Below are 12,658 nucleotides of genomic sequence, written 5' to 3' on the forward strand. Positions count from 1 at the left end.
CTGTCTAAGACTAAGAGTCAAGACAGATGGCATATCAATGAAAAAAGATATGCAAGAATTGGCTATAGTAATTCTATATACTATAAACTGATGAGTACCACAGTAGAACCCAAGACAAGGATATCCAATATCCCAGGTCTCACTACTGGATTCCTCACCAGTCAGAAGAACCATTCACATCATATTCATAAGGTTACTTGGAATGAAGTAACTTTCCCTATTGAATGGAAATTATCTGGTCCGAAAATGCCAAAGCGGCAATCTATGAAAGCAGAAAGACTGGAGAGATCAGTGTCAAATTCGATGATCACAGGAAAAGTGACGTCTGCCCTGAAAATATCAGGGTAAACAAAAACCTTCTTAGAAGAAGCTACAACACTAAAGAAGCTAGTAGTAGTGGTACCAAATTTTTTGTTGAAGAACCAACAGAACCTATCACTGAAGAAGAATTAGAAGCTTATCTGAACAGACCAGTTAATATGATTAGAGCACATTAGCTCTATGATCTCTATGATGAAGCAGAATCCTGTGAAGATCCCGAACGATTAGAAAAACTAATCGAATAAATGAAAATTTTCAAACCAGGAAAGGAAAGAAAACTCCTTCCCTACCAGGATATTGAAATGGAAGAAGGAGAAAGCTCCAAAACTTTCATCATAAGAGAAAAGGGAAAGATAAAACTCTCTATACAAAAAGCCCCTACGGGAAAAAATGAAGAAAGAAATTATCAAAGATTTGTCCCAGAGAACAATATACCCAGAATACCAATTTCCTCTTATGGTTCTGGCTAAATCTAGACAAAGCTCTAGACAAGAGAAAAACTCTTGACCAATGGGTTGATAGCCTGATGATGGCTTCTGCTCTAACCCTTGGAAAATTTGAAGCACCAGATCTTCAGGTGTACTATGAAACTACCTTCACCGGAGTAGCAAAAAAGTATTACTTCTCTTTCAAAGAGACTGCCAGAGGAAAAGACTGGTTAGAAGAAATCAAAACTTCAAAATTTCCGTATGATTTTGCAGTACCCCTGTACGATCAGTTCTGTGGAGACCTCTCAAATCTGAGTGAAAAGGCTAAAGAAACGGCCAAATCAAATATTTATGCTCTCAAAATCTGTGACATGAGATATTTTGAAGAATACTTGAATGAATTTCAAGAATATTACTGTACGATTGGTGAACTAGAGAATACTGATCTAGTCAACTTATTGCACAGAAAACTCCCTGAACCATGGAGAACAGCTGTAAGAGAAAGCATAGCTGAAAAACCAATTGAAAGATTTTTAGTTGGAGGAATTGCCGATAGAATCAGGCAATTACTGAAAGAACAATGCAAAGCCAATCTTAGAGCAAAGATGGCTAAGAAACAACTCAAAGGAGTTGAAAATTTCTGCTATGGAATAATGGACATGCCAACCAACTGGGGATGTCATGAATCCAAGTTCCACAGAAAGAAAAAAGAAAAATATTACTCTAAAAGATTCAAAAGGAGTAATAAGAAAAGAGATTGGAAATTCAAGAAAAGCTCCAATATCAAGAAACAACAGGATGAAGATCCTAAAAAGAAATTCTTCAAGAAAAAGAAGAATAATCATCAGCAACAACCAAGCAAGAAAGCTTGCAGATGTTGGTTATGTAAAGCTGAAGGGCACTATGCCAATGAATGCCCGGAAAAGGGTAAAAGATATACTAAAGCTCTGTTTGAAGAATACGAGCCTATAGTAGAAACAGCTAATGTAAAGGGCTACGAAATAGCCTATTCTGATGATGAAGAAGATGACAGGTCAGTTTATTCTGCCTGGTCTGACAATAAAGAAGAAGTTACATCTGATTCTGAAACAACTGATTCTGAAGTAGAATACTTAGAATCAAGACAGATGAATGTTCTTAAGGTTAAAAACTGGGAAGAAAGTAAGACAGAAGCAATAATGTCTTCTTATCAGGTGAACCCTGGTACATTCGTTTGTGACTACTACCTATGTCACGAAAAGAATGGACTCCCCATGTTTTGTGAAGAGTCAAAAAAGACTTATCACAAAGAATGCTTCATAGCTGAAGCAAGAAGAAAAACCAAACATGACCTTATCAACCAATTGGTTGAGCAAGAATATAAAGAATATTTCTCTGAACAAAAAGAGAAAGAAATAGAACCTTTGTTCCAAGAAATCATGGAACCATCTTCCTAAAAAATAAAGGATGAAAAAATCGACGAAGAGAAAATCGATGAAGAAATAGAACTGGTTGAACCACCAGAAATTGTTCCAGAAGAATGCAAACCATTCATACCACAAGAACAAGCTCAAGAAAATGAGCTTCAACAGTCGAAAATCGTCTCTACTAGTAGATACAGCAACTACATAGAGATTGGATTAAAATTCCCTGATCACAAGAAATATCATCTACATGCATTTGTAGATAATGGATCAGGATTTACTGTTGCAAAGAGATTTTCAATGCCAGAAGAACTCTGGAAAGAAGATAAGAAAAGAACAGCTACTGGTGTCACGTTTGACCGGAGTCATCTTACCATGAACAAAGTAGCAAAAAATGTTCATATCACCGTTGATGGAGAAACATTTATCATCCACAATGTTTGGCAATCTGAAGGCCAAGGATCTGATTTCTTGTTGGGAAATGATTTTATTCTCCAACAAAGATTCATCCAGGATGAAGAAGCGATAGGCTTCAGAAAGGGAGAACGGGTGTTCTGGGCAGACAGGCTTACCCAAGCCAAAAGTGTAGTAGGTCCAAAGTTTACTACACAATATCAGAGATCGCAACAGAATAGTGGTGATCTTACCCCTTATAAACCCAAATTCGAACCCATACTCCAAATTAAACAACAACAAGTATTACTTGTTGAATAATCTTATGAAGAAGAAGAAGAAGAAACTAGTGAAGATGAAGAAGCTAGTTTTATCCATGAACATAACCTCAAGCACTTCCAGAATAAGCTTGAGTCCCAAAACATTCCTACTCTTGAGAAAATCAAGAAACTACTCGAACAGAATATCGATGTCGATCCCCAGAAATTTTGGGAAAAAGACCCAGTGGTCTGTGAATTAAGATTGCATGACATGAATGTTATCTGTCATGTTAAAGCTATTCCTCAGTACAAAGAGGAAGATCAGAAAGAATTCAGAAAAGATATTGAAGATCTCCTGAACAAGAGATTAATTCAACCTTCCACTAGCCCTCATCATGCTCCAGCTTTCTACGTGAGAAATCATGCAGAAAATCTTAGAGGAAAAGCTAGAATGGTAATTGACTACAGAGATGTCAACAAGAAGACTGTAAAAGACGGTTATCAAATTGCTCAAGTACGAGTACTAATCAACCAGCTCAGAGGAGCTAAAGTCTTTTCAAAATTCGATGCAAAGTCGGGTTTTTGGCAAGTCAAGATGCATCCTGAGAGTGTTTCGCTCACTGCATTTGGAACACCACAAGGTCATTACTAATGGATGGTAATGCCTTTTGGTCTAAAACATGCTCCCTCAATCTTCCAAAGAAAGATGGACAACATCTTCAAACATGTTGCTGAGTTCTGCGTCGTCTACATTGATGACATCCTTGTCTTCTCCAAAAACAGAGAAGAACACATGAAACACCTCCATGAGGTTGTAAAGCTGATAGTTCAGCATGGAATTATCCTAGGAGAAAAGAAAATCTTCTTTATCCTCGATGAAGTTGATTTCCTAGGAATAAACATCAAGAATGGAGTGATAAAACTCCAACCTCACATCCTTGAGAAGATCTGGAAGTTCCCAAATAGAATTCCTGATGCTAAGAGTCTAGAAAGATTCTTAGGAGTCATAAACTAGGGGAGATATTTCATTCCCAAAATCTCAGGACTAACAGCAATGTTATCTCCTAAAACAAGTTCCAAGAGAAAATGGAACTTCACAGCAGATGATGAAAAAATTGTGAAGCAAATAAAAAATCTCTACAAAAATCTCTCTCCTCTACAACAACCAGAGGAAAATGATGAAATTATCCTCCAGACAGATGCGAGTGATAATTACTGGTCCGGTGTTGTTCTGGCAAAAACACCTGGAAGTAACATTGAAAATATCTGCAAATTTTGTAGCGGCAAATTCAGTCCTGCAGAACTAAATTATCCCACAGGGGAAAAGGAAATTTTGGCTGTCAACAAAACAATTTTAAATTCTCCAGCTTTTTTTGGAAAACCTTTTACTGTCCGCACCGATTGTGTTAGCTAACTGGCAATTATTTCTCAACCAATATGATTATAATGTTGAATTAATTGCAGGAAACAAGAACTATCTTCCAGACGCCTTAACCAGAGAAATGGCAATGTTTAGCCAGAAAGATGACGACGAAGGTCGCAATCCCAGAAGTCGAAGGACTGGGAAAGAACATGAAATTGCTGAGGATCCCAAAGAAAAAATCCTCAAAAGGTTCCTGCTAAGTCCAAAAAGACTAGCCACAACTGATCAATCCCAGGGCAAAGGATTGGCTAGCCCGTCTCAAACGACAAACGGTAAAGGCTCATCAAGACCGTTGACGGCTGTTGCTTTGCCAAAAATCAAACCTACTCCAACTGGAGTAATAAATGTTTTTAACTATGAAATTCAAACGTTTGATAATCTCGTGTTCAGAACTGGCAGGAGACTAGCTTACCACCAGAAGGCAATCTTAGATAACATCCTATTTGCCTTTCAAGAAAGAAACAGTGGCATAATGTTTCCAACTCTGTTCACTTTAGCAGAAGAGCTCCATGAAAATGGAAGGCCACAGTTTGAAGAAGTTCATACACAGCAGAGTGCTGATCGAAGTAAGAAGATTCATTTTCTTGAAGATCCAGAAAGTGCTAGAGTTCCTATCATAGCATTAACATAATCAGATTGGTTTGAATTCCATAATCTTATAGGAAGTCATAATTCTGAGGCATGTATTCCTCGAACCCACTTCATCATTGCAGGACCCTATGTTGGAAGATACTTCGTCAATGTTCAGACTGAACATCCTCAAGAACACAAGCTTTGGTTTGTTGAAAATGGTTTTGTCCATAATCTGTGGACTAAAATAAATGATGATCTCAAAGGCCTGCCCCCCATTATTGTCAACACAGTCAAAAATGTCAGAAAAAATGATTGTATGCTGAGACTGAAGTTCAGATCCACTCCACCATAATGGATACATACAGCAAATGGTGAAGTTGAATACATTTCTCCATATCATTATGTGAGAATTATTCAAAGAAGATATCTTCAGCCCGCCTATGTTGGATACAATGGCCAGCCAAACTCAAGCATTCCATGGATGAAGGCCATGACTCTAGAATATATCAAAAAGATCATCTCTGAAGACATAAAGAATACATTCCTGGCAGCGGGAGAAAATACAATTATCACTACTTACGATCATCCTGACGTAGTCAACAGTAATCTTTTCCTATCTCTCACAAGAAAAGAGATAGATTCGACACTGACATGCGTAAGCATACAACCACTACAAGATGTATGTTGATACAGATGTCGAAGACAATACAACAACTGCTCTTATGGCCCAGGTAGATAACAACTCGTTTGTCATTGGTCACAATTCAGAAACAGATGAGACCATGTGAAGCAGCAGGTGTAGAAAACACCGAAAGTACTTTTGGACTCTTCCCAAAAGCCACTTTGCTTTTCAGAAAAGAAAGGTGAAAAACATTTCACCTAAAGGAATCTGCTTTTCCCTTGTCCGACCTCCATAATCAGGAGCACTCAGGAAAGCAGGAAATCATGGAGTTGTTCTGTACATTTTTATGTTTTGAATTCCAGTTTGAGTTCCGCTCCCTATATAAGGAGCTTTAGGTTTCATTTGTAAGGCATCAAAAAATCTGCTCACATCAAAAACTTCTATCATCTGAAAAATAGTTTAAGACCTTGAACAGAAGAGTCTTCTCTAAAGAAAGAGGAATGCCATAGTAGCAGTGTGATATTTCTTTCCTATCTAGTGTGAAGTGTGCTTTTCATTACAAGGAAGTACTGTAATCATTCTCATGGATAGCTAAACAGCTTTTTAGCTGTTTACCTGAGAATGAGGCTCTAAATTCTTAGCTTATGTTTATGTTTAATTGAATATGTTCATTGTGCTCATCCACTTCATCACATCTTTTATAAAATTTGCAAGTTATATTGTCAATTATCGTGTTCAGCCGTTATCCTATATTACCTGTAAGTTCAGATTTGCTGTTTCGTATAGAAATTTGCTTCAGCTTAAGATAGAAACAAGCAACAATGATTCCGCCTGTTAAAGTAACCGTTAGGCAGGAAGCCGTTAGGTGAAAAATGAGGGCATGTTGAAGGCTAGTTTTGTTTTTCTCAGAAGTTTGAACAGGTTTTTCTAAGAAAAAGTGGATTTTGGACCCAAAAGTCAGCATATGATATATTTGGCACTACCTTAGAAAAGACTACCCTTATATGTCTTTTCCCCTAAGAATTGTGTAATTGGGCAAAATACTTCATGATTTTGGGCAAACGGGCTTAACCCCTTCAATTTATTCTTCCATGTAAGAATTAGATACAACCTCCTCATATATATATATATATATATATATATATATATATATATATATATATATTCTTCCTCACACAATTCCACTTTCATATAATTAATTAGCATTGTTTTTATTTTTTTCTACAACTGTATCATATAACATGTTAGCAAGAAAAGAGATTAATGAATACACTATATGTTAATATGAGAGCAGCGCCGCTCTTCCTCAACCCTAGCCCCCCGAGGCTGGACGATCTATTTCCGGCCATCCAATAGCTGATCTCTATGCCAGTCATGGCTCTGGCCATCACACAGTTTGATAAGGGCGGTGATGTGGGTTCTGACTTAACACCAAGGAAACACAGAGGAACCTGGTTGTCTTCTGCAAATTGCTTTACCGGATCTGGGGAACTTAGCTTTCTCCAACAAAGAATGGAACAAGATCGATCAATCCAAACCGAGGCACTCCTCGTCAATATGATCTTGATCAATTTTGGTGAGTGGTGTCGGAGATGGTGCAGCTAGTCGAGACTCCAAAGGATGGCGCGGTGCCTCTCGACGTGGTCTCAGCGGCGCCAGTGACACAAAGTCCCAGCTGCAGTCAAGTTTGCCCATTGGGCTGGCTTGCTTTCTATGGGTTTGGGTTAAGGCCTTTGGGCCTCAAAGAAAGTGGGCTAACCTTTTGGGGTTGGTTTATATCTAAGGTTTTTTTTTTCCTTGGCCTATTTTACTATGTCATAGTCTTAATTACCATAGTATACAGGCTTGTTTTAAATAAATGAGCGATAAGTTCGAATATAATTAATCTACCTTATGTACCACTGTGGCTCCCTCACGAATCATTGTTCTGTCCACTGTTACGTGATAGCGGGTGGGTATGTAATGACCTTCATGACATGCGTTTTTTTTTTTGGTGTAAGGATTTGATGTTATTAGATATCAAAGCCATGAACACAGGCCAGAGTCTAACATGCGCTTACATAAGAGTCCGGTGAAACCGGAGAACCTATCTAAGTCAATACTAAACTCATTAAAGTCTAAAGGGACGCTCGCTGGATAGCAAGCCTAAGCAAGCAAGAACAACCTCGCTATTCTAAGGAAAAATCATTCATCTAGTCTAATCTGCCAACACGCAACTGTAGTACAAATACAACTAGAAACATCTTAGAAAAAAGCTCATAGAGATAACTCCAACTTTAGAAGGCTTGTAACCAGATGTCTAATAGCAGAGACCTAGAAAAATGCTAGCTCCTTCCCCTTAGGGTTGGAGCCCACACCCTCCATGACCTCTTCATGAGCCAACAACCTCGGCAACAGGTTGGTATTGCTCTTCTTATCTGAAGCAACTGCAACAAACTCAACCAGTCCAAGCTTGAGCTCAAATCCAGGCTCAGGAAACCAAGCCCAAATCCGAGCAGATGGAGAAGAGCCCATCAACTCAAATTTAGGCCCAGGCCCAAAAGCCCAAGTCAATACCAGAGCAAAGACAACAGCAACCGCAAGGCTTTCTTTCCTCATCAGCCTAAGGTGGAACCTAACCCACCTGACTGAACCCACATTGGAGCCCAACAACGCAAGCTTGATCCTAGGCCCAAGGGCCCAAGCCCTAACTCGAGCCGATGGGGCAGAAGCTGTAGGCCACTGCTGCCATGTCTCCTCCATCGCCGTTTGGCCCTCCGGCGGCCAGCCTATCTTCCATTGCCTCATCAGTCAGGCCTTCAGCTGGAAAAAAACCAAACAAATCCCTGTGCGATGCCTCCTTGAACAGTCCACAATCCCACATAGGCCCTGTCGGAAAAGATCTCTGCTCCTTGACAGCGGCGACCCCTCCGACACCTCGCCGGGGTGACATGCGTTTTATATCAATGAAATTATCATTAATTTAAAAAAAAAAATAATGAATAGCTATCCTAGGAAAATTAGTCCTACACATTATCTATTGCTTCACACATTATTTGACCCAATAAAGTTCCCAACAATGAGTAGGATGTTAAATTATTACTTATTTTATTACTTATTTTTTTCTCCTTTTTTCTAAAATGGTAGGACGATAAATTTGGTATATTATTTGTAAATTTTAAGCGCTTTTAAATGTTTATGATCATTTAGGCCAGCAGTTTAAGTCTTTCGGTTATAAACGAAAAATTATGAGTTCAATTCATGGCCACATAATTGTTTTAGCCACAAAATTTAGTGATTTTTTATCAATATATTTTTATGTTTTCCTTTGTATCCAAAAATAAAAGTGTTTATATTCTCGGTCATACTTCAAAAATCATTAAAACGGAACGAACACCGAAACATCTATTTTGATAAACATGTGAGTCAAATCATCAACATCTTCATTTTCAATCCATTAATCATAATTTTTCTGATTCAATCAAACAATAATATCATAAATTTCGTAAGAAGGAAAAAAAAATCATTGTTTCTCGTATTTAAAAAAATGCGCGGAAAGCAAAAGCCGGTACAGACGGACATTCTCCACGTGTGCTGCTGGTATTTTTCTGGGCTCGTAGATTAATTAAGTTTTGATTAGGGCGATAAACGCATTAATTAAAGAAAAAGCATCGAGGCTTTTTGAACATTTTGGAGTCCACTAAGAGCTGCCCACGTGCGAGCGCCGACACGTGGCTCACAATCCTAGAGCGGTGTCTTTGCCCCTCAATTGGCGCGCGCAAAATCTATAGGAAATATTCTCACATGCCCCCTTGCTATTTTCGATTGGTGATTACTAAAGTGGGTATTGAGAGCATTAGAGCAATTTGTTATTGGATGTACTTGGCAAAACATTAATACCAAAAATATCCGCACGTGCATGGGTGCGTGTTTTTTTTTTTTTCGGCAATGGCATGGGTGCGTGTTTAAGAATTCACTATTGAAAAACAAGATTCTACAACCCTTTTTTTTTTTTTTTTTTTTTAAAGACAACTCATTTTTTACTCGTATGTAAAAGGTATTATGAATTTAAGACAATTCATTACGCATGAGACGTCTTGAAAAAAGTTTTGAAAGACAAATTAGTAAAATTCTATATATAATATGTGATCGATTACTTTTAGCGATAATGGGATTGAAAAGAAAATTTATCCAATATGGAGTTAAAGTTGACCGATTCTTTCCTTTTTCGATGTGAATAGGAGCTAAGTGTTAAATTCTAACTCTAGATAGGATAACTTTTCTTATCCATTCCATTACTAGTAAAAGTAATCAATCACATGTTATAGAATTTTAGATCTTGTTCACATCAAAAAATGAAAGGATTGACGTCTTACAAAGTTGCACCAACTGATACGGCTTTGGACAACCCTTTTGAAAATTGAAATGAGTATACGATAATTGCTATTGTGTATTAATATGGAATGAGCAATGGATAAATTCATTCAACGAGAATCTTCTAGATAACACTTAGATGAATTTATTGGTTAATTTATGGAATTTGAGATGGAATGAGGATTCGTAATTTCAAATTTAGAGTCAAAATCCTTTATTAATGAATTTTTACCCTCAAGTATTGATTAATGAAGATAAAATAAGGGTCAGTAAGGGTTGGCACAGCTGCCCATCCTCCTTATCAAACCTCGATTAGTGAAACTACTGAACATAATGAGAAGTGAGACATATTGTTTAGCATTGAATTATGTAAGGGCCTCTGAACTTAAATTTTTTAAGTTGTACTATCAAGTTCTAAAAAACCAAAAAAACTGATGGAGATGGAAGCTTCATTAACATAAGCTTTTTGGAGATGGAATAACCTTCACAACTGCCCAATGTTCCCCTGGAAATTATTCTATGCACCGACGGTGCAAGTGACCCAACCCTTATAAAATAATCTCAACCCTTGATATTTATTATCAACTTTATTTTTAATAAACAAAAAGTGTATTTAATGCAATCTAACCATTCATTTATGTTGGTGCAAGTGCACGGCGGTACTCTGAATAATCTCTCTCCCCTCCTACCTGTTTTTTGTTGGCTACTTGGTTTCTCTCTCATTTATGAGATCCTGATTTCGCCACAATTGTCAAATATGACGTGTCCCCCTCTCTCTCTCTAATCATCAAAAAAGATAATCTATATTATTATTAATTATCGCACTTTTTAACATTGACGAGTTAAATGGGCCGTCCGTCCACTTAAAATGACCCTACAACCCCGCCTCCCAACTGGTTCCTTTTTTTGTTTTTTTTAGTCAAAGATTTATCCTCTTCTTCTTGATCAAGCATTCCTTATCCTACAGCCAGCGGGCAATGCCGTGAAGGGCCTCTCTGCCTCTTTTTAAGGTTGAATAGAATTTTCTCTAGTGTGTGGGAAAGGGGCCGTGATAATTACAGGACAGGAATCAAAGACCAAAGCCCAAATGGATTATGTTTGATCCTTATTTTTGACTCGATCTTTGCCTTGCTACTACGATATCTATACCAAAAGGTACCTATATCAATTTGTCTATTCTCAATGTGAAAAATGAAAGGAGAGGAGTATGATGACTAAACTTCGTGGTTAGCGGTAGGAAGATGCCTATCTAATCAATGTTTGATGATACACTATTCATTTATTTGACATAATTGGACAATACGTATCGACATTTGATTCAGTTGATCTTTTATACATTTAATCTAATATGTTAGAAAACGACTTATTTCATTCGTATACAATACATTTCAAAGTAATATTAAGAATAAAGGGATGATGCTAAAAACAATGTTGATACTCACTAATTTTCATCTCTTTTTATACACAGGAAAATAAGTTCTTAAAAGTATTTTGAATTGTAAAGTTAATATAATATAGCTTGTCTATCATATATGAACTATGAACTAGAGGAACTAATCAATTCATTACTCATAGTCATTTATGAACTAGACCTTAATGAATAACTTTGCATGCAAATATGAAAATGCAAGCCTCGAATAAGGAATTTAACTATATAATTAAAAAATGCTGCTATCTAGTTAAAGTTTGGATAAATTTTTTAGAGGTTAATACTAATTTTACTAGAAATTATTTTACGTTTTATATTTATATAATAGTAAATGTTCATCAAAAGATTCGCTCCAACATGTTTCATTGCGCAAACATAACATTACTCATTTTCATTAACATATCACAATTAATTTTTTTAGACGATCTGAAATGGAGTATCGATCAAGTAATCAGAATTGTATCATTATCAGACAACTCAATGGATCTTCATTTTAATAAAAAAAAAAAAAAAAAACCTGTTGTATGAGTTTAGGGTCGAATCAATCCTAAAAGATGATTAAAAGAAATGGGCCTATCTTAAACACTCCCAAAGTCCCAATGTAATAATCACGAGATTAGTAAAGCCGAAGAAGTAGTTAAAGTGTTAAACAGTAGATTTGACAGGTCAAATCTGATTAATTACCCGTATTTCCCATCGCCCTATTTGGTCGGTAAACCCTAACAAGATCCTCAAATCCCGCGTCGCAGCCAATCCCAGCACATCTGCCTAGATGAACTAGAAAGTGGCGCGAGAAATTGACTTTGAACGTAAACGAGAAATCGCGGGGGCTGCAAAAGACGTAAGCCATACGGACTCTCTCTTTCATTTTGAGCTCCATAGAGACAGAGAGAGTCTACAAGTATCCCCCGGTCAACACGTGGCACTCACCGGCCATTACCGCCGCACCCGGTAGCCGGTAGTTCCATAACGGCGACTACTACTACGGGAGGCCTCCCCGCTTTTAGTGGCCCCCGCCTCCACCACCACCACCCCATCTTCCCCTTAATACAATAATATTATTTAGGATTCTAAAAGAAAAACAAAAAAAGGAAATTATTTAATTAAGAGAAAAAACAAAGGGTTTAAGAGAGATAAAGATGGGGTTCACTAAGAGCAACTCCAACAGCTTCTCTATAATTTTTGTATTATAGGGAAGCAAAAGTCAAAGCTTTAAGTAATTTTTCTTCTTCAACTCCAACAGATTCCCTAGTTTACAGCGATCTCTAAAATCTCCAAATTCTTCCTTAAAATTTTAGAGATTGCTGTAAATTTAGGGAATTTTGTTTTCTCTCTCCTCACTTTCCCTAAAATGGAGAAAGTTATAGGGAATCTGTTGGAGCAAAAGAGGCTCATTTTTCCCTAAAATAGAGAAAAACTAAAATATGGGGAAGCTGTTGGAGTTGCTCTAAAG

The sequence above is a fragment of the Rosa rugosa genome, chromosome 5, assembly GCF_958449725.1.
Source record: "Rosa rugosa chromosome 5, drRosRugo1.1, whole genome shotgun sequence".
NCBI lineage: Eukaryota > Viridiplantae > Streptophyta > Magnoliopsida > Rosales > Rosaceae > Rosa > Rosa rugosa.